The 20,843-nt window shown below is 50.4% G+C and overlaps 1 protein-coding gene across 2 annotated transcripts in view; it reads right to left on the bottom strand.

Annotated features, from left to right (window-relative positions):
- The window catches only part of BOC (BOC cell adhesion associated, oncogene regulated), a 73,400-nt gene extending 54,164 nt beyond the window's left edge, over positions 1 to 19,236 (bottom strand). Inside the window, exons 1-3 of one of the 2 annotated variants that reach the window (XM_036018098.1) lie at positions 19,104 to 19,236; positions 16,664 to 16,697; positions 14,611 to 14,704 (exon numbers count right to left, since the gene is read on the bottom strand). The gene's annotated coding sequence lies outside the window, so the exon portion shown is untranslated. The remainder of the gene's footprint in view (positions 1 to 14,610; positions 14,705 to 16,663; positions 16,698 to 19,103) is intronic. The other variant, XM_036018097.1, reaches the window with a different exon arrangement.
- Between the last annotated feature and the right edge of the window lie 1,607 nt (positions 19,237 to 20,843).

Here is a 20,843-nt window from a genome sequence, read left to right as displayed (position 1 = left end):
CCCGACATCTCTCCTATCACAGTGCTTGGCACATAGTAGGAATGCAAGAAGTATTTGCTGATTACATAGATACATGGGCTTTTTTTTCCTGCCTACCCCACGAGGTTACAGATAGAGAAGGGGAAGTAAGTGGAAGGGAGATCCGTGAGGAGTGCCTAAAACAGAGCTTCTAAAAACCCATGCATGTTAAAATGTGCGAGCAAAAATAATTTAAGGAAATGCCATGTTAAGAAAAGCTAATTAGGTTTATTTACAGCAGGCCTTTTCAGAACCTTTAATATGCTACTACGCACCATGAATCACTGAGAGGAGGGCAGGACATGCACTGAAGCCTGAGTCACTTAACCGCAGGTCTGGACTTCACCACCGCAGGCCTGGACTTCACGACCGCACTGCTCTTTCTTCCCCGAGGACCATTAGTGAGGGGAATTTCGTCAAATACACTTTGGGAAATGTTGGTCTAAGAGGTTCCTGGAGAATATCCCAAAAGCAATTTGTAAAACAGCACAATCCCATTTTTGTAAATAAAAAATTACATAAAAATATGTGGTACATAGTTATTTGGATTGTCACAGGAAAATATCAAGAGACAAATGTTAACGACAATTATATCTGAAGATTAGGAGATTTGCACTTTTTACATTAAACACTTCAGAAATAGTCAGTGGGGTATACTATCACTTTTGTCATTAAAAAAGCGAATTTTTTTTACAAGCTACTCCCAAATATCATGATGTCATTACACACTATTTTAACTTCCCATGGGTGTGGAGGTGTTATTTCCCAAAGACCCCTTGGGCCGAAAGATGTCACTCTTTGTCCACTGTCCCATCTAAACATTTTCCTGTGTCTCTCCCCAGTACTCCACTCCTTCGGTTTATTGAGGACACCTCCCCTAATCCCAGGGGAGGATTTGTGGTTTATACACAATAGGGTCAAGTGTTTTGGGAAAAAAATGAAAACATTTAATATTCTGTTACTAGCCTTCAGAAATCAAATGGCTTTTTTTAGTCAGATGTATAAAATATCCATCAAGTACTTAGTTTGCTGAAATTATCATGTTGGGTGTGTTGACATTTACAGACTGCCTTTTGTCCTGCTAAATTACTAATATCCTAATTTAACTGAGCTATAAATGGAATTAAAAGTCACTGAGATTTAGTGACTGTAACATACCAGGTTTTGTTACAATATGAGACTAAGGCAAATTTCCTATTAGAAAAAAATAATCAATCATAACATAAAATGAAGAAAAGCACTTGACCACCTGTTAGTTACTGTGTGTGAGACAATGTGCGTGTGTTGTCTTGTCTAACCTCTAAAAACTCTGTGGAGTAGGTAGAGCTGTCATCCCCATTTTACAGACGCAGACATTGAAGCTTAGAGAGATTAAGCATCTTGCTCAAGAAAAGGACACAAGGCCTCCAGGGCTAACCTGCTTCCTCTGCTTGCTGGCTGTGCTGTCCTTGAGCGGTTTAAGTGGATACACGAGGAAGTGTTTTCTAACAAAGGAGCTGAAAAAGGCTGGGAAAAAAGTAAAACAGTCTGAGATGGAGTCGTGCACCAGCTACCATGTTTCTGGGGGCGTTGGGTTGGCGAGTCCCACAATGCACCCCTGAAGACGCACTGTGCCCACCCCACCCAGAGTCTGGTGAGGTCCGAAGGCCTACACCCCATCCAAAAGTTGGCAGCGGCACCTTGAGTCTGGCTCCAAGTTATATGCACCATCATGTATGGTGACAATAAAATTCCCCCACTTCTGAATCTGGCCTCTCTCATCTTCCTTCTGGTCTTGAACAAGCATTAGAACGTAGGTTCCCAACTCTGGCCGCATGGAAGAATCAGCTAGGGACTTGAAAACTCACCAACACTTGGGCAGCCCCTCAGGCAAATTAAGTTAGACCCTCTGGAGGTGGGGCCCAGACATCAATCAGTCTGTAGTTTTTAACTCTCTCCTGGAAACTGTAATGTGTAGCCAGGGTCAGAAAGCATTGGGTGCATCTGCCATGGGCCCGGAGGTCATTCTGATGAGGAGCGTCTGCCAGAAACACCCTGAGTGCATGGATGCCACGACTGGAACTGAGAATTTTGCATTAAAATGTTCCTGACTGTAATATCTTAAAGAGGTTCTTGTCATTTTTAAAGCTAATTTTTTTTTTTCATTTCACACATTGACTTTAAAGAATGAGACATTTTCTCAAAGCTTCTCTTAGATTTCCCCAGATATCTTCTGGACTATTTGATCCCTGTTTTTCCCTTCTTCCCATAAAAATTAAAACCCAAGAGACGGCCACTACTGCAAAGAGAATGCTCTTTGGAGGCCAAGACAGGCTCCACAGCAGCAAAGGAAAGACTCAAACAGGTCCCTGGGGGAGCCACCCCTGCTGTCTAGGGCCACCAACTTCCAGCAGGTGAGCAGAAGCCTAGAAGTTTCCAAAGCATATGCGCATTTTAAGGCTTGCACATCAAAACCTGAAAGCCACCTGAGATTTCCTTAACAAAGCCAGAGCAGTCTGCAGGGGCTCACAGACCACCAGGAAGTGAAACAGGTGTTGGCCGTCCAGGGGGTCCCCTGTCCACTTAACACCAGATAGCATCAGAAGGCCCTGCTATCACTGGAACCGGACATCCCAAAGGGCTATCAGCTCCGCCCCCAGCTGCTGTCCTTCCTTCCCTGAGGAGCTGGATTTTCAGCTGGATCCCTACTGGGGAGAAGACAGCTCCCCACCCCCACCTCAGTGACTTGGGTCCCACCCAGCCCCTCCCCTCCTTTCGGCCCTCCCACTCCAGGAATGGGGCTGCTGCTGCCCAACATACACCCAGACCGGTTTCATCTCCTTCCAAATCCATTTTGTGTCTTAACTTCTGCCAAGAGTAAAAATTAAAACACTCACACACACGCATCGTGCGTGTATGGGAGGGGAGGACAGCGCTGGAAGTTTGAACTGAAAAAGACCAGGCAGGGAGTGGGAGGGGCAGGTCCCTGATGAAAGTCAGGGCCTGAAGACCTCCCCGGGGGTCTGTCATGTCCTGCCTGAGGCCCCTGCTGGCTGCACAGGGGGTCAGATCTGAGGGCAAGTGTTGGCAGCAACGCCCCTCATGTTCCCGGGACACCCCATTTCACACCCTTTAACCCCCCATCACTGCACAGAGGGGCCAGAGCAGCCAGAGCAGCCAAACTGCCAGCACGCCAAGGGCCGGAAGCAGACTCCATTCCCCACACTTGGAGGAGCCGGCTCCTCGCCAACTCCAAAATGAATAAAACAGCACTTGGAATGACACTCGGGCCTTGGCAGTGCAGGAGGCTTGCTGGCTGCTTGTGGCCACCCAGAAAAACGGGTCTGGAACTGGAGCCTCACTCTCAGAGTCCTGTCCCCCCACACCCAAGGCAGGCAGATGCCTTAATCTGGGGCCCAGGCAGACAGCAGCCCCGATCCAGCCCTCTCCTGTTCTCTCTCACTGCTGACTACATCCTTCTCAGCAAAACCAGGAGCCCCTGCCCTGCAGAAGGATCACACCTAATGCTTTGCCCACTCAGAATCCTGCAGGGTTCATGTAACAGCACCTCAACTCCGAATCCCATCATCCGTTCCTTCTCCTCCCCCACATAGCAAAGTAAGTACTCACGTTACTCACACCTGTCCAGATGGAACCCACCCTGCCTCATGGAGTCACTTGCCTCACAAATCAATAAACACTTACTGACCACCCATTCCACAGGAGGCCTGGGGAATCCAAAGATAAAGTTCAAGCTTTATCTAAGAGCTTCTAAGAGCTTGACATCTCTGTTGGGCCAGACACGGAAACATCACCGTGCGCTGTGGAGCGACTGGGAATCAAACCTGAGTAGCCCTGGCTGGTGTTCCTTCCTTTCCACACCACTGTTAGGAAGGGGGCGGGGGAGGGGGGGGGACAACTGGATCACGCACTTCTGTGTGATAGGGTAGCCTGCTGGCATCCATCCTTGTCCCATCTGGCATACGGAGCACAGTGAGGAAAACAAACTAGTAGCTTAAAAACCCCCGTTTGAGTTGATCATTGTTGAATCCGGGTGATGGGTACATTGGATTTGTGATATTCTTCTTTCTGCTTTTGTGTGTTTGAGTTTTAAAATAAGCAGATAATAATGATCCCCCCCACCCCGCCCCGGCAATAACATAACTAGCATAAGATCCTCCTAAATCTTCCTAATCCTTCACCAACTCCCAGGAACGTCCCCGCCCTCCGCCACCACTATCACACCTCCCCAGTGTCTTCTTGCTTAGCCCACATCAGCACCATCCGGCAGGTTTCAGTAGGTGCCCAGGTTCTGGCGGGTGAGGGTGGTGTGCCCCCTCTTAGACCTTCAAATGCCCCCCAGGGGTGGGACAAAGAGGCAGCCCCACCCCTGAAAGGAGACTGTTGGCTGCAGCCAGAGGAGGCCTGAGGAGCCCATCTCCCTGGCTCTCTGTCTCAGGGAATCTAGAGCCAGCCAGTTGCCTCCCATGCCCTCTGCGTCCTTTATGGGGCTTCCCTGTCCAAGATGGGCCCTTCCCAGGACCCTGAGCGTATCTCACCAACCACATGTCCCCTACTCGGCCTGGCTTTTCCCTGACTGCAGGACCAACCAAGTGTGTGGGCCTCGAGGTCCAGGTGAAAGTCCATCCTTTTCCACTGGGCCTGCATTTCTCTACCTACGAAACCCTCAAATATACTATAACGGACAAAACTCTTTAAGTAGTCAATCTTCTAAGAATAGGGGCTTTTGGGAAAAAATCACAAACCAGAAGCTCATCCAAGCCAAAGTAATAATAATCATGATGGTAATAATGGTGACACTCTAGCACTTATTTCTGAGCCAAGCACTCCTCTAGTGAGAGAACGTTGGGCAATGAGGTTCCACGTGGAATGACCCTGTTTTTTGGATTCGGGAAACATTCAGAAGCTAGGTTATAAGTATCTTGAGGGCAGCAGGCACAGTGCTCAATAACCTGTGGACTGAGCAGTTGAAAGGCCACTCTTGAATGGTGACGAACATGTCTCTGGGCCCATGTGGAGAACGCCTGAAGAGGCACGCACAGGTGCTGCCCTCCACAGGGCTCACTGCTGAGCATTTGGATAACCAGGAAGAGCTCAGCGTGAAGCCTCAGGTGACTGAAGAGAGGCAGGGTGCCGGCGGTCACGAGTTTCTGTGAATGGCATTCTTCACTCGGGGGAGACAGGCCAGAGCTCCCCAGCCCAGGGAAGGCAACACCCCTCATCTTAGCTGAGATCAGAAGAAACAAGGTCTCGGTGCTTTTTCTCCATGCAGACCACGGGCGTCAGCACTGGCATTTGGTTCATTCCCTGGTGTGAGGAAAATCAGTCCTGCCTGCCTAAGATTCTACCTCAGCTGGGCTTCCGTCCCCCTTCCCTTCCTGACTCTGGAAGCATGCAGAACTTTGTCAAAAAGGAGCCTGCCCGCTCCACTGCTGGGGGTGGGGGGCTATTTCTAGAGAGCAGAGTAGGCTGGCAGTGGGTAAAACTGGAACCCATCCCCGGTTTCTCCGGATTGTTCTGGAAAGAAAGTACTGAAGCTCCCAAAGGAGCAAGGTGCAGGCCGGGCCTCCTCCCGGTGGCCCCAGTCTGACAGCAGCCACACTGCTGCAGGGCCTGGTGGGTCCCCCACTGTGCAGAACACCATCCCTTACACTAATGGTGATTTTTTAAATGCATCACATTTATAAATATAAAGGCTATTTATGGAAGCCTTTCGGAGACACCCCACCCCACCCCACCAAATCGGGAGAAAAAGAAATGGCTTGTCAGATCACATACTTATCTCTGGGTTCAGAAACCGTGGCTCCTGCCCCTGGACACACATTACCTGGCAGGTACCTAGAGAAGCCACCGTGGATTTTTTTTTTTTTTTTCAGGAATCTCACTGTACCTCTTAGGGACAGAATTATGAGAAGGTGATTTCAGGGTAAAGGTTGGGTTTGGTAAGGAAGAGGGGGCCCGCACTCACACGATTCAGTTGTTCTCTATCCTCTGCCTCTCCCCAGACAAACTGAGGCAAGGGCCGAGGCTTCTGGAAGCCGAGACGGTCAGACTTCGCTGTCACAGGCTCCCAGCCTCTGGAGTGAGACCCAGGAAGCCAAGGAGCCAGGAGGCTCTACCCTGACTACGAAATTAACAGCGGAAGCAAGAACCGCTGGCCTGAAGACAGTGTCATCCCCGGAAGAGCTCGGAGAGCTTTAAACGCTGTGCTCACAGTCTCAGTGACGAGACTGGGGCAGGCGCGATTAGTGTGCACTCGCACGGGGGCCAGCCAGGCGGCGCCACGGAATGGCAGCGCAGAGCGCTTCATCGGCGGTCCGCTGCTGACTGGAGGGCAGCCTAAGGCACCAAAGCAAACCAGTGGAGGAGGAGGTGTGGCTTTGGGTCCTCAGCACGGAATGCCCCCTTCCCGAGGGGGGCAGTGAGTCTCCTTCCTCCTTCGTGCTGAACTCCACACACCTGGCTGGTGTCCTTCAGCATGAGAAGGTACCAGCTGGCCTCAGCTCTGTGTTTATCCCAAACAGGAAGTGATGGAAGCAGGGTCTAATGTTCAGTCCCTGCTCCCCAGGGTCAGAACTCGACCTGGTACCCCTTTCCTCAGCCCCTGGAAATTTCCAGCCTCGTTCAGGGGGATGAGCTGCATGATCTCTGTTCACATGCACTTTCCTTGCTCCTAACGGGTCCAGCGCTGGAGTGGGGTTGGAGGAGCCCCTTCCGCTGCTTCAGTTATAAAATCCATTACCATCCCCTATCCCCCAAATAGCCTCACTGTCTAGAAGGACCGCTGAGTGCACTGGATACTGATGTTCCTGCCACCATGCTCCCAAGGAATCCTAGTCTGTGAGGCTGACTGGAGAGGGCAGCGCGTCCCGGCAGCGGAAAATGTTCTCGATCTCTCTGCATCTGGTGGGTCTTCCTCCTGACTGACCACAGAACAGGCGCCAGGGCTCTGTCACTCCCACCGCTCAGCACAGACAGGGCTGGGACCTGGGCTGACCCGAGAGGCTGGTGTCCGGTGGTGGCAGGCACAGGATGTGGTGTGAAGGAGGGTGCCTGGGGGCACTCACTTCCCCACTGCTAGTGCTCGGCTCCAAAGCAAGTAAAACAAACTACCGAGGAGGAAGGCAGGCAGCCGGGTGCACCTCCTGCCTGTTTGGGAATGGGATGGAAAGGTCTGCACAGCTGACACTTCCAGATGCGGAACCCAAACACAGGCAGCTCCTGACCGTTCACCAGCCTGGGCGAAACTCCAGTAGCACCAGAGCTAGGCCTGCTCGGTGGACGACGGAACAGCTCTACAGACTCTGCTCAGGTGGGTCTCAGCATGGGGTGCCGGGCTCCTCCTTTGCTGGCCCCTTGCTCCCCAGCTCTGTGTGTGCATGTGTGTGTGTGTGTGTGTGTGCGTGTGCGTGTGTAGGGGAGAGGCCATGTTTACAACCGGAGGAGACAGCTAAGTGAAATAAGCCAACCTGAGAAGACTATACACTGTGTGATTCAAACTATGACATTCTGGAAAAGACAAAAACTCGAGGATAGTAAAAAGAGCAGTGGTTGCCAGGGATTTGGGAGAGGGAAGGAAGGAGGCTAAACAGCGGCGGCGGCGCACGGGGGATTTTAGGCAGCATTATTCTGTAGGATACTGTAATGCATTGTCAAAACCCACAGAATGCACATATAATGCAAAAGTGAGTTTTCATGTAAACTATGGCTTCAGTTAATAACAATGTGTCAACATTGGCTCAGCAGTCCTAACAAAGTTACTACAGCAACAAGTTAGTAATATGGGAAATTGGCGGGGACTGAGGAGTGTGTGGCAGCTCTCTGTCATTTTCACTTAATCTTTTTTCTGTAAAACTAAAATTGCTTTTTTTTAAAAAAAAAGCTATTCATTTTTTTTAAGTTAAAAAAGAAGCCCTAACTCGTGTGGCTCAGTTGGCTGGGCACTGACCTGAAAACTGAAAGGTTGCTGGTTCGATTCCCACTCAGGGCACATGCCTAGGCTGTGGGTTTGATCCCTGGTTGGGGATGTGCAAGAGGCAACCTATCAATGTTTTCCTTGCACATTGATGTTTCTCTCCCTCGCTTTCTTCTTCCCTTCCCCTCTAATTTCTAAAATAAATAAAATTTAGAAAATCCTTGGAGAGAAGGCTTGGGCTATTCCCCAGCTCCCCAAGGTGCTGTAGATGTTTGATCTGCGGGCCTTAAAGTGTAATTTCTCAAACACACTTGTTCTCAGCACAAGACCTCTTGGGATCTTCATCCCTATTTTTATTTCTTTTTCAGCTTCTAAATCTAGAACCCACTCAGAAATGACTGAGACGCAGCCTGCAGTCAGATCAGTTCCCTCAGGGCAGACATCCAAACACGCTGTCCCCTGTGCTCCCATGCATGTCCACCCCAACAACCGAGACCGTGTGTGTGGCCAGTGAGCCCGGCAAGGGGCCTGACCGCCCCGCCCAGGCACTCACGTCTGTGGGGACTGAACTGTTCTTAAAATCATCCCATCTTCATGTCCCTGGCTTGTGGTCCCAAACCAGATTCACCAGAACTCCAGTTCAACCCAGGAACTGGGCTCGCAGTGGGGGAGCCGTACAGTAGGCAGCCCCAGCAGCCAGGAAACCCCAGACGAACAACCTGACTACACGCTCCTGGTGGAGCGAGAGGGTGCGCTGGGCTTCTCTGCACTCCCTGGCCAGGCCTAGCCCAGTGCTGGGCATAAAGCAGAAGTTCAATAAATTCTTCTTAAGCGAGTGATGTGGAAGGGCCAGGGAGGCATCCACTCTTACATTCCCCTTCCAGACGGAACAGCTGGCAGACCTGCCGAGGCTGCTGAAGTCAGCGGGAGTGTCAGCCACCTTGAGGAAGAGAGAGGAGCTGGGCTGTGTCTGCTGCAGCCTCGCACCCTCCTTGCCAGCTTTCCTAAGACAGGCACTTCCATATTACTAGGACTCTCTCTCCCACATACCCCCATATACAAATACCCAGAATGCATTTTTCTTACATAATTCTGCATGTAATTGCTTCATTTTACTTGAAGATCATTATACCCCTTTTGAGATTCAGGAGACCCATGCAGATTAGTAAAAAAACAAAACAAAACAAAAAACAAGCACCAATTACACATGAGATTCTATCTAGGCACTGGGAAGAGAGCAAGGGACTAAACAAAGTCCCTGATCTCATGGATCTTCCATTCTAAAGGAAAAGCAGGCAATAAGCAAAAGAACAAATAGATATATGTTGGGAGGAAATGAGTTAGGCTGAAGGGACAGGGAGTGACGGTGGCAGCTCGATTTGGTAAAGGGTGGTCAGGGGCCTGAATGCAGTGAGAGAGGGGATGTGCAGGTGTCAGGGAAAGAGCCTTCTAGGCAGAGGGCAAAGCACCTGAGAAGGCAGGTTGCTCAGCTAGATGGAGGAGCAGACAGGAGGCCAGTGTAGCCTTGGGAGTGGGCAGGGTGCGGGGGAGAGGGAGGACAGGGCCAACGGGCAAGGGGGCCTGCTGAGGGCATTGAAGGTATTTGGAGTTTTTGCTGGAACAGGGGGCCATGGAGAGTTCCAGCTTCTCTTCTGGAAGCTGACACTGACTTCTCTATAAACAGACCATGAGGCAGGGAGGTCGGGGGATGTAGAAGCAGGGAGAACACTTAGGAAGCTCCTGCAATATGTCCAGTGACATTTCCTACTATTGTCCAGATAGGAAATGTCACCGAAAGACTTGGGTGGTGAGAAGTTGCAGGATTCTGGATACGTTTTAAAGGTATAACCAATGTCACTTACCAGTTTAAAGTGGAATATGAGCAAAAGTACAGAGCCAAAGATGACTCACGGGTTAGTAGCCTAACCAGTAAAACAGAAGATGTTGATCAGGGCAGAAGCAGAGGAAAGGGCTGCATGGAAAGTCTTTCCCAGTGACCGGGTCTGAGGACCGCTGCCTGACGGTGCACCAAGGGCTGGGCCTGGCCCCATGGGGGGGCTCCTCCCTCTCCCCACCTTCTCATCCTTTTACCTCTGTAGACCTTGGACCAGTGAGGGTTCCATCAGTGCAGCCTCCCCCCTACTCATCCCTCTGGCTCCCAATCTATCAGTAGCCCTCCTTTTGTTAGTCCTTCTTTCTTTCACTAATAACAGCCACACTCGACTGAATGCTCACCACACCTTTCATTCTCTTTACAAGCAGCATCTTGCTTCCTCCTTGCAACAACCTTAAAACACTGGGGTCTCAGTTTAGTTTAGGTAATTGGCCCATAACATACAGCTAGTGATTGGCAAGGCCAGGGTTCACATGCATGCCTGTCTGGTTCTGAAGTTCCCCTTACCCAGAATGCCACACAATCTCCAACCTGAAAGTGGCCCCAGAAATACTGCTCCCTCCTAGAACCATCTTTCTCCAGCTCTTCACCCTTTTCCTACCAAGACTGGCTTCAGACCTCAGTCCTCTCGGGTGGGATCCCCCAGACAGTCCTCAAACTCCATTGTTTCTTCCTCTCTCAGAATGTTAACCGGATCCTCCCACCAGAAGATCTTTTCCTCTCTCAACTTAGAGGACCCTGAGACCTTTCACTGCCTCTTTCCGCCAGAGAGGGAAAGGCAAGTTAGCTGGAGCAACCTGGAAGGGTCTCTGGCAATAGGACTGAACTGCCCCCAGCCCAGGCTCCCCCTCAGAACAGAGAAACACACGGCAAAAGTGGGTGCGGCCCTTGCACCCTGACCCGCACCCATTCCCTGGAATGTCCTGTCTCCTTATTCACCTGGGGTGGGCATGGATGCCGGAGGCCTTGGGTGTTTGGGGTGCGTGGGAACTCTGTGAATCAGAAGTGTTCCTTGTGCCGTCTCACTGCCTCCTGATGGTGCTCTGGGGAGGCAGCTTGTGCAGACAGGGAAATAAAGGCACAGTTTCCATGACTTCCAACCAGCTGCCCACCTGTTGGTCACATAATTATATCTTAAACCCTAATGTCCTGTGTTCCTGCCTTAACCCAGAATGCCTTACTTTAGGCTTTCCACGTTTGTTCAAGAAAAACAAGCAACTGAGGGTAAACGTGTTCTCCAAAGCCAAATCTCCACCATGCTCCTCAGCCAAGAGGGAGAGGTCCGTTCCGCTCTGCTGCAGGAAACTGCCTGCAGAATTCTCCCTGCTGCCTGCCCTGTGCGTGTGTGCCTGGAGGCTTCCCTCTCCTGTCAGTTACCTGTCTGTCAAAGTTGCTACCTCCTTCCTCGGGGCGCTTTTCTGTACAAGCTGCCCCTCTCCTGACCAGTAAGTTATCTGCTCAGCCAAACACCTTCTCCCGCTCACGCCACCTGGGGCAAGGAGGACCTGCTTGATCAGACTTGCAGACACCCAGGGAGCAATGGGTTCAGTTGGCATCTATGGTGAAGCAAGATTCAGACAGCCAGTTCAGACGACGTCCCCGGGGGTAAAAACAAAAAGTCAGGAAACACGTTCTGAGGTGAGACCCAAGGTGGAGGCGGCTTTTAGTTTTGCCTGCGAAGTCTGGCAGGGGCTGGGCACAAAGCCTGGCCTCCTCACGCTGCCGCCACTGAGCTCGTCAGAGCCTTCCAGCTGCGTAAAGGGCCCCACCTGACCCTTGCACTTTGTTGCAAAAGAAATAGCTCCCCCAAACTAAGGGAACTCTGCTTCAGGGGAGAGATGGTCTGGGCCTTTCTGTTTCCTTCAGAGCCTGAGGTTTGGAGTCAGCAGCCCTGTGCAAAAATCTTGGCTCAGCCCCTCCCCAGCTGTGTGACCAGAACAAGTCACCACAATTATTTAAGCTTCAGCTCCCTCATCTGCAGAATAGGGTCATAATGCCCATCTTCATGGGACTGCCTGGGGCCTACAGAGGTGATGCTTACAGCACTAAGCACAGGGCTGGGCACACAGTAGGTGCTCGCTGAATGGCAGCTACCATTCTCCACCTCACTGGAAGATGCAGAGGCGGGCAGTGCTGCCTCATTGTACGGAGATTCCCCAATCTCAGCCTGTTCTCCCGGTCCACAGATAACTCCCTGAGTGACAGGGAGACAACTCTTCCTTCCCATGATGAAGGGGACCTGCTACTCTCGTGTGCTCACCTCTAGGGAGAGAGGTTTGCCACATACAGGCTTCATTTGTAAGTTAGGAGGAGCAAGAATTAACCCTATCACAATACTGCCTTCAGCAACCAGTTCCATTCTTTTTGCCCAAACTCAAGACCTCTGTGGTGTTTTGGTGATGGGGAACTAGTTGCCAACCTTGCCGTTCCCTTTGGGCAGGAGAGCTGAGCTCCCCCACCCCTCCTCTCTCCCATTGTCAAAGACCACCCAGTGAAACTTGCTGGCAAGCTGCCACAGTCCAGACAGGAGAAAGCCAGGCCTAACTACCCAGCCTCTGTGCCTGCAACAGAGGGCTATAGAACCCAAGCACCTGACTGTGGGGCTTTCACCTGGCGCTGACGCAGCCGGCACGATGGCAGACCACCAACGGTGTCAAAGGAGGTTTGCAGGTGACTGGTTCCAAGGCCTGCACGTTGGAAGAGCCATTAAAATCGAACGCGTGGCTGTAACACAGCAGGTTTTTATAGAACTCGTTCACTACAAAACATCCATTCATAATGACAGAGGTAAACAGCCATGAATTTCCATCACTTCATGTGGGCTCACTTGCAAAAGAGGGCACTGTGCTGACTGGCTGCATCCTGGACTGCACGTGGGCACAGGGACATGAAAAGGAAGGGCTGCAGTAATCCAGTGTGGGATGATCGGCGTTACACAGAAAGCCAGAGGAGAGTCCAGTGTTGGGGGGATGATTTGTAAAATAATCTGCTTTCACAGAAAAGTAATAAAGCCAGAACCCCTCTATTTTCCTCTCCAATTAACTGTGACCCATACCTAATAAACCTGCTGGGATTATAATGTCAGGTAAATTCAGACTAGTAAAGGCACTTGGCTGGGACTAATCTGGAAAAACATTGGCTGAGCCAGGGAAGGTTGGGGAGGGCTCTCCTCAAGAATCCAATCCCAGCCCAGCCTGGGGGAGCCCTTGGAGGCCAGCGGCTCCTCATGCCCTCCTCCTCTCACCTGTAACTCCCATCCTGTGTGACAGTTATCCCTCAGCAGCCATGGAGGCTCCTGGGCAACAGCAGAGCTCTGTGACTGTTATTTGTCCCTAAAATAAATGTCCCCTCACTTGCTACTCTGGGAATGATTTCAGAGCCAAGCCAACCTATTCCAGATAGTATAGCAAAGGGCAAATGGAATGGAAAGGTAAAAAGCTGAATCCAGGCATGTGTTTCTAGAGTTCTCAACTATAAAACCTGACATACATGAGAGAATAAAAGACACATTTCTTCCTTTTTGCCGTGAGAGTATTCAGTAACTGGTTTTAGAAACCTGTCTAGTAGTCACATTTCTGAGATTCTGTACTCAATGCAGAGATTCTAGTTTTTAACTTTCCTGAAATTGGGGGCAGGGAGAACTACTCTGAACTTATCTCTTGTCTCAAGAATACTTCAGCCTAACAGCTGCTGAGGAAAGGTACATTTTCAGGGAAAAATAACGATGGGCAAAGGTAAGAAAACACTGCAGTGCTGCCAGTCCCATCTCTGCCTGTGACACTTGGCCTGAGATGTTGACTCTCCACCCACAAGCCTTTCTCAATCGACCCAGTCCAGGTACTTTAACACTGGAGTTTGTATTGCACTGTACCCACCTCCCTTCCCTGAAGGAATGGGATCCTGATATACAGGAATGGCTCTGGTATACAGTAAGTACTCAATAAAAGCTTGTAAAATCCTTGGGAAGGATGAAGGCTGCAATCTATATACATGACATCATCCTCATCTTGTCCAATGCTGTCCAAACTCGTGTTAGAGAGGAATAAACATTCTTTAGCCATACTTCCGCTGCTGAGCTCTTTTTCCATTATTTTTTATTCAATACTACTTACCCTGGCCATATTATGTATTTTCCTGCTACTAACCAGAACTAGTTGAGACTTTCCTCAACATTTTCTCTGGCAACCAAGTTAAGTTGACTGTGTATTACTGGCTCTGATCTTTCTCCTATGATTTCCTCTCACTGTCCAATAATCCTGTCCCAAACATCAAAGGCCTTCTTTGAAGATAAGGCCAAATTCACTATTAGGAAAAGAGAAATTATTCCCTAACTTTACTTCAGAAGATGGAACGACACAGAATCCCTCTGGGTTTTGAGAGATAAACACTGCCCGGGACATCGGATCACAAGGCATTCGCTGTAATACCACTGACAGAGACATAAACACAGGGCTTTCCTTGCCCAAACCTGAGTTCGACTTTTCCACAGCAGTCCTAGCCTGCAAATCCTGTAGGAAATGGTTTGTACCCAGTATGTCCAACAGTTTGTCTCCGGGGAAGAGGGGTTTGAGTGGCCACCCCGGGAGAAAGAGGCCACCGCAGGCTCTGACTAAAATGTATGTGAGCCAAACTGGAACCGACATGTGTAGTCCACATTCCACTCTAGCTGGACCCTCCCCATGCCAGATAATGAGAAACATTCTCTCTTCAAGTGGCAACACAAAACATGAAAACCAACAGACCCGGCAGGCCAGAGATACCATCCCGTGGGCAGAAACCTCACCTGCTTCTTCCGCTACTTCATTGCTGCTCTCTCCGATGGTAGCAGTGTTGACAAGACATCGTGGGTCATGGGTTCCCAGAAGCTTGTGCTAGGCCTGAGGAAAAAGAGAAGTGTCTCATCTTTTGAACAACCAAATAAACAAACACTCCTAAAGTATTTGCTTTTTATAAGGTGCATTGCTACAAACCACAAATTATTAACGCAATTTATAAATAAGAAAACAAAGAAAAAGCAGTTTTTCTAAGATCAGAGGCTTCCTTAAGTCTCCAGTTACCTGGCTCCTTGCTAGAGATGAAGTGAAAAATGGATGAAGGATGCTCTGGCTGGTGTGGCTCAGCTGGTTGGAGCATTGTTCCATATACCAAAGGGTCATGGGTTCAATTCCTGGTCAGGGCACATGCCTGGGTTGCCGGTTCAGTCCCTAAGCATGCATCCAGCAGCCCATTTCCATCAACATCTACCAACTATCTCTTAAGAACACATTTTCAGGTGGCTTCATACAAAGTAAGGTGGGCTTACAGGAGTGGTTTGTGGGTGGTGAGGCAGTAAGCAAGAAATAAACCCAGCGAAAGTCAAGGGTCAACTACTAGATGGGTCAAGCTGAAACAGAAGGCTCCCCAGGGCGGTAATATTATCATGAAGTGGGATGGAGCCACGTATGACAAGGCTAAGAAATTTAGATTGTGCCCTGGCTGGTGTGACGCCACGGACTGAGTGCCAGACTGTGAACCAAAGGGTCAGTGGTTTAATTTCCAGTCAGGGCACATGCCTGGGTTGCAGGTCAGGTTTCCAGTAGGGGGCACATGAGAGGCAACTGCACATTGATGTTTCCCTCTCTTTCTTCCTCCCTTCCCCTCTCTCTAAAAATAAATATACAAAATATTTTTTTTAAATTTGTATTGTAAGCTTAAGGCTGTTTTTAAGCTGGGTGGTGACTTGTTTGTGGGACTGTTAGAGTACAGGTGCATTGTGATATGTAGACAGTGGGCAGTCCAGCCGAGGGTCAGCAACAACTGTCAAGAGCATGAACAAGTGTAGAGGGAGCAAGACTAGAAAGGTGATGCAGATGGTGGAATGATAAAAGGAAGGGCAGGAAAGACTGGATAAGCTTGGGGAGGGAGTCTAACTCAGTGGTGGTGGAGATGTAGGAGCCCATTAGCTCAGTGGTTTGAACCAGTGTGAGTGGAATTCACATGCAGAGCCAGGGCCCCGACCCACGTTTCCCAATCCTCAGGGCAGTGCCACTCGAGATGGATCCTTTAGGCCTTACTTCCTGCATTCCTCCCCCGTCTCTCTGCCCATTACCAACCCCAAGGGCTCCACAAAAGCAAAAGCCCCATTTAGGAGAGCTTTCAGTTAACATGAATTTCTAGATGAAAAACACCCTCTTCATCCCAGTCCCAGGCCCCAAATATTTAATGCAGCCTCATAAATGATGAAAATATTACAGGTGAAGGCTTCGTGTGGGAGCACTCTTAGGATTTGGGTCATTTCCACCATAGCAATGGGGTGGACCTACCTGTTTTCTGTGTGTCTTTGGTCAAAAACACAGAGACACTTCAGGGCTGTCTATACTTTTATCACAACCGTGTGAAAAGTATTATGTACATGGATGAAGAAAAACAAGTTGTGTTATAGTAGGGGATTGTGGGTAATTTTCAAAAACAGTTTCTTTATTAGTTGTAGATACTTGTTCAATAAATTAAAATTGGGAGGGGGAGGTAGCTCAGAGAACCACCCTTGGTCTAAGAACAGTTATTCTCCTGGCACAAGACGCTCCCAGCCCTGGGGCTAATGTGCTACAAGTGCCTGCTGGATTGAGGTATGGAGACGACAAGAAGCTCCACATATTAAAGTAAACAGATTTTTAAAAACCTAACAAATCACTTTTTCCTCTCCTCCTCCAACTTCCATTTGCTTCCCCTCTCTCTTATTTTTCTAGACAGCAAGGAAGTTTGGAGTTTGAAGAAAAGACAGCGAGCTCCTATTGCATAAGATATTTTAGTGCCAGGCTAATACTTTCAGAGGCCAGGAAGTACTGGCTAGTAATTACCTGTTACACTTGGGTCTTCTTTGGTTTCTTCTCACTTGTTTGAAAGATGCAGAGAGAAAAATCCTTAATCATTAATCATATTAGTATCTTTGCTGAAATCTGAACCCAGATCCCCCAGGGGCCTTTGAAATACTATGACCACCAGCCTCACTCCTCACCCTCCTTGCTTAAACTCTGGGGTTCCCTGGGGAAGTCAACTTAATTACTTCATGAGTAAAATCTACTTCTTCTTAGGGCTTGGAAACCACAGATACGTTGCCAAAGAGAGCTGGGAGCCCAAACACTTGAAAGAGCACTTCAAAGTACAGAAAATCTCTGGACCCATTTGTAGGGCAGAAAGGAACATAAATCATCCTCTTATCACAAGTTGGCCAACTAGTCAACAGCTAAGCAGGGTCCCCTTCCCAGATGTGGTCAAGGAACCAACCACCCTGGCCTCCATCAGCCTGCTCTCCCAAGTAAAGTCAACTCCAGTGGTTTGGGCAAATTCTCCTGAGAAAATGTCTCTTACAATGTTACTCTTCTGAGATCTCTTAAAAGAGGATAAAAGGGACAGTGTCTGCCACCTGAATCTTCAGATGTCGTAGGTATGCACCGCCTCTAGCCAGCCACCTGAAGGGCCAAACTCTGAGTAGTAAACGGGACGAGCCGGATCAGCAAAGGGGCACAGTGAGACAACTCTTCCTCCTTTCAGTTTTACCTCTTTCCATAAACTCATTCCAAAAACTCATCTGGCAGGGAAGTCATAACTCCACGGTTGTTCCTACCCTGCCTCTGTCCCACTGACCTCAAGGTGCTTCGAGATTACCACGGGAACCCTCTGGGTTTCAATTATGAGACCATTAAAAAGTGCCAATTATAAGACCTCAGAAGCGTTCCTGGGTAACCTGTTACACACCTCAAAATGGCCAAGCTCTTGCCTCAGAGTCACTTTAAGTAAAGTTCAGAAAACAGGTCACCCAGATGTACTGAGCTCCCCCTCCCCCAGCCCCCACTTCAGTCCAACAGGACCCTGTTTTAATATTGTCCATGCTGCCCTTGAGAAAATAGGGATTGATTTATTAGCTGTAATCAGATGAATAAAAAAAAAAAAGCCCATCACAGAGCTGAACTGCCTGTTCAGGGCCCAGTGGTGGAGTAAGTCAGAAATGTACACTCATTCAAGAATTTTGAAAATGCCATTCGCTCGATGGCCGATGTCTGCAAAGTTCTGGGCAACAAAGAACTAGGTGACAAATATGAGCTGGGTACAGGGCATCTGGAGGTGGCACCAGGGCCTGACACCAAAAATATAGTTTTCACTTAGTCCACTCAAAGAGGTAACTCTGGGTCAAAAACTTATGTGAACCCATTTGAACTAGCTGAGAAGGGATGGGGGAGGGGCAGAACACCCCACCACACCCAGAAAGCGCCTGTTTAGGACTGCTGGTGTGCGGTTTGGGTATTCTTAGCTCTACTGCCACATCTCTGGAGGGACGCAACCACCATTCAAGTAACCCTGCCAGTGCCATCCCCATCCCCAAAACAAAACTAAAGAAAACAAATCCCCAAGGCTCCTTAAGCTCATCCAGGTCTGCCAGCCGGCCACCCCTCATAACTCTCCCATCATCTGGAAGAGCAAACTAACCTTGGGCACCCCAAGAGTTTGGGAGGACCTTCAAAATACCAGCAGAAAATTCTCCCTGGGTTCCTTGCCCATTCCCGCTTGTTCAGAGGTTCATGGCCCCACCTTCTCACAGTTATGCAAACAAAAACTCCAAGAGCACAACCCAAGGAGCACGCTGCTCGCGAACACACACGTACACAAACCCCCTTTCACCGCTGCCCCAACCCCAAGGACACCTCTGGACACCTCACTTCAGCCTCGTCCTTTCCACCCCTCCAGCTAAGGATGTTCTTCTGGGGCTGTTTCTCTCCCGGTCCGTTTGGTCCCTCTTGTTAGTGTTTTCCGTTTTCAACACCAATACCATCAACCCTCACTCTCGAAAGAGACCAAGAGTGTTGAGTGGCTCTGTGTATTGGCCGATCGCGCGGAGGTCTTCTCCCCATGGCCTGGCGCACGGGGCCAGAGCACTGATGTCAACCTTTGGGGAAAGTTTGGGCGGCTGTGCCTGCGTTTTTTCCACCCTTGGAGCTTCCGGGAGCCACTGGCCAGACCGCACCGCAGGGAATAAGATGCGGTGCCCCAGACACCCCGCTGCCCGCCTTGTCCCAATTTCTCTGTCCCCGCGCCAGCGCGCCCCTCCTCGGCCGCAGCCCCCGCCAGCCCCGGGCCGAGCGCTCCGACTAGCTCCCATCGCCCGCGCGTCCCCATCAGCCACCCGCTGGTGTTTCCTTGGCGTCGCCGGCCTGCGGTCGCCTCCCGCCCCCTCTCCTCCCCAAACCAACAAATAAACACAACTTTTTATGAAAAGAAAACAACTTCAGCGACGTGACTCACCTCTGGTGCAGCCGGCTCCTGGGAAGGGAGAGCCGGGGCCCGGGGGCCAGCGTGGTGGGCGCGGAGAGAGCCACACGGCACGGCACCACGCCGCACCGACACCCGACCCGCACGGTGACACCCAGGAACGCACAGAACGCGAGACGGCCTCAGCGGGAGCAACAAAGGAGCCCGGGACCCAGAAGGTGCCGGCCGCGGAGGGAGGGCGCGTGCGGGCGCGTGCGGCTGCGGCGCGCGTGAGTGTGTGTGTGCCTGTGTGCCAGGGTGTGCGTGTGCGTGTGCGCGCGCGGCGGCTGACACCGCTGGCCGGGCTCAGGGACCCGGCGGCAGGAAGCGGGGGCCGCTGCGGCGGCGCCGGCAGGAGGACAAGGCAGGGGACGCCGCGCCCAGCGCACCCGGTGCCTCCATATGGAAGAAGCTTTTTTGGATGACTGAACTCGCAAACAATTCCTCCTTTTGCTTCTCCTGCCTAGGAACCTCCCATTACCGCGCGAGGCGGAGGAAGAGGGGGGCAGAGGAGGCGGGGAGGAGGGGGAGGAGCAAAACGGAGCAAAGAAAAAGTCTTGGAAAGGAAGCTGGAAAAAAAGTCTCTCAAACTCAGTTTTTCTCCTAACACCTATTTTCTTTCTGTTGCGCCTAAGGCTTGCGCTTCCCCCCGCCTCCAACTTCTCCCTCTTTCCCATACAAATGGGATCTCCTCTGCCTTCCTCCCCTACCCGCGGGCTTCCCCTGAGCCCCCACTTTCTCTGCGGCTTCACCTCGGACCCTTGCCCCTCTCGCCCGCTCTCTTCTCCCCAAGCCTTTTTCGGACACCCTCCTCTCAGTAGTCCCCTTCATTCTGCAAATAAACTATTGAATAAAGTCAGTGAAACCAAGTTTGTTATTTAACTCGCCCCCTTCAAAAAAGTCGGGTAGCGGCTATCGAGAAAATGATAAGGAAACCAGCCTTGGGGAAGCCTCAAGTCCACCTCCCCCGACCCGCCGGACGGGCTGGGGAGGGAGGAGGGTTTGCCGCGTCCTCAGGGACAGCGCCCTGCCCTGCGCTCCATTCACCATCCCAGGCCCGCGGAGCCAGGGGAGGGGGGAGGGCGAAAGAGGGGTAGTGGCCCCGGAGAAAAGTTAGTTACCTCCTTGTGTGCACGTGCGTGTTAAACCCGCTCTTTAATGTTGGGCAGAGTGCATGCAGAACAGCGGTTCTCAGACTTGAGCTGCACCAGAACCCCATGCAGAGTTATTAAAACACAGATTACTGGGCCCCACCCCCAGAGTTTGTGATTCAGTGGGGGCTGAGGGAGGCCCGGGAAATTCTCATGTCTAGTAACTTCCCAGGTGCTGCTGCTGCTGCTCCAGGGCCACATTTTAAAAACCACTTTTCCGGGGTGCTGAGAAGTCAAACGTATGCTGAGTGGGTGGCATGTTGGGTCCCCTTCTTATTCTTTAGGAACGAAACATAGATTGTGAGGAAACCAAGACCCAGATTAAGCATTTGCTCAGAGTGAACCTCGAGTGTGTGGCAAGAGTGGGGTGAACGGTGGTGCTGCCTCCCTTCTGTGGCAGGATGGCTGTGCTGGGAGTCAAGAAGCCGCTGTGTGACTGAGAAAGTCACTTAACCTCTCTGGGCCTCAATATCGCTCTCTTTATTTTCCCATTAGTAAAAATACATACTTCATGCTGAATGTATAATTTTAATCAAATCTGAATCAAAAGATGTTTAAAGGGGCAACATAAATATCTTTTATT

Source organism: Phyllostomus discolor, chromosome 2 (assembly GCF_004126475.2).
Source record: "Phyllostomus discolor isolate MPI-MPIP mPhyDis1 chromosome 2, mPhyDis1.pri.v3, whole genome shotgun sequence".
NCBI lineage: Eukaryota > Metazoa > Chordata > Mammalia > Chiroptera > Phyllostomidae > Phyllostomus > Phyllostomus discolor.
Note: the sequence above shows the minus strand (reverse complement) of the source record. Positions and strands in the feature narration are given on the sequence as shown.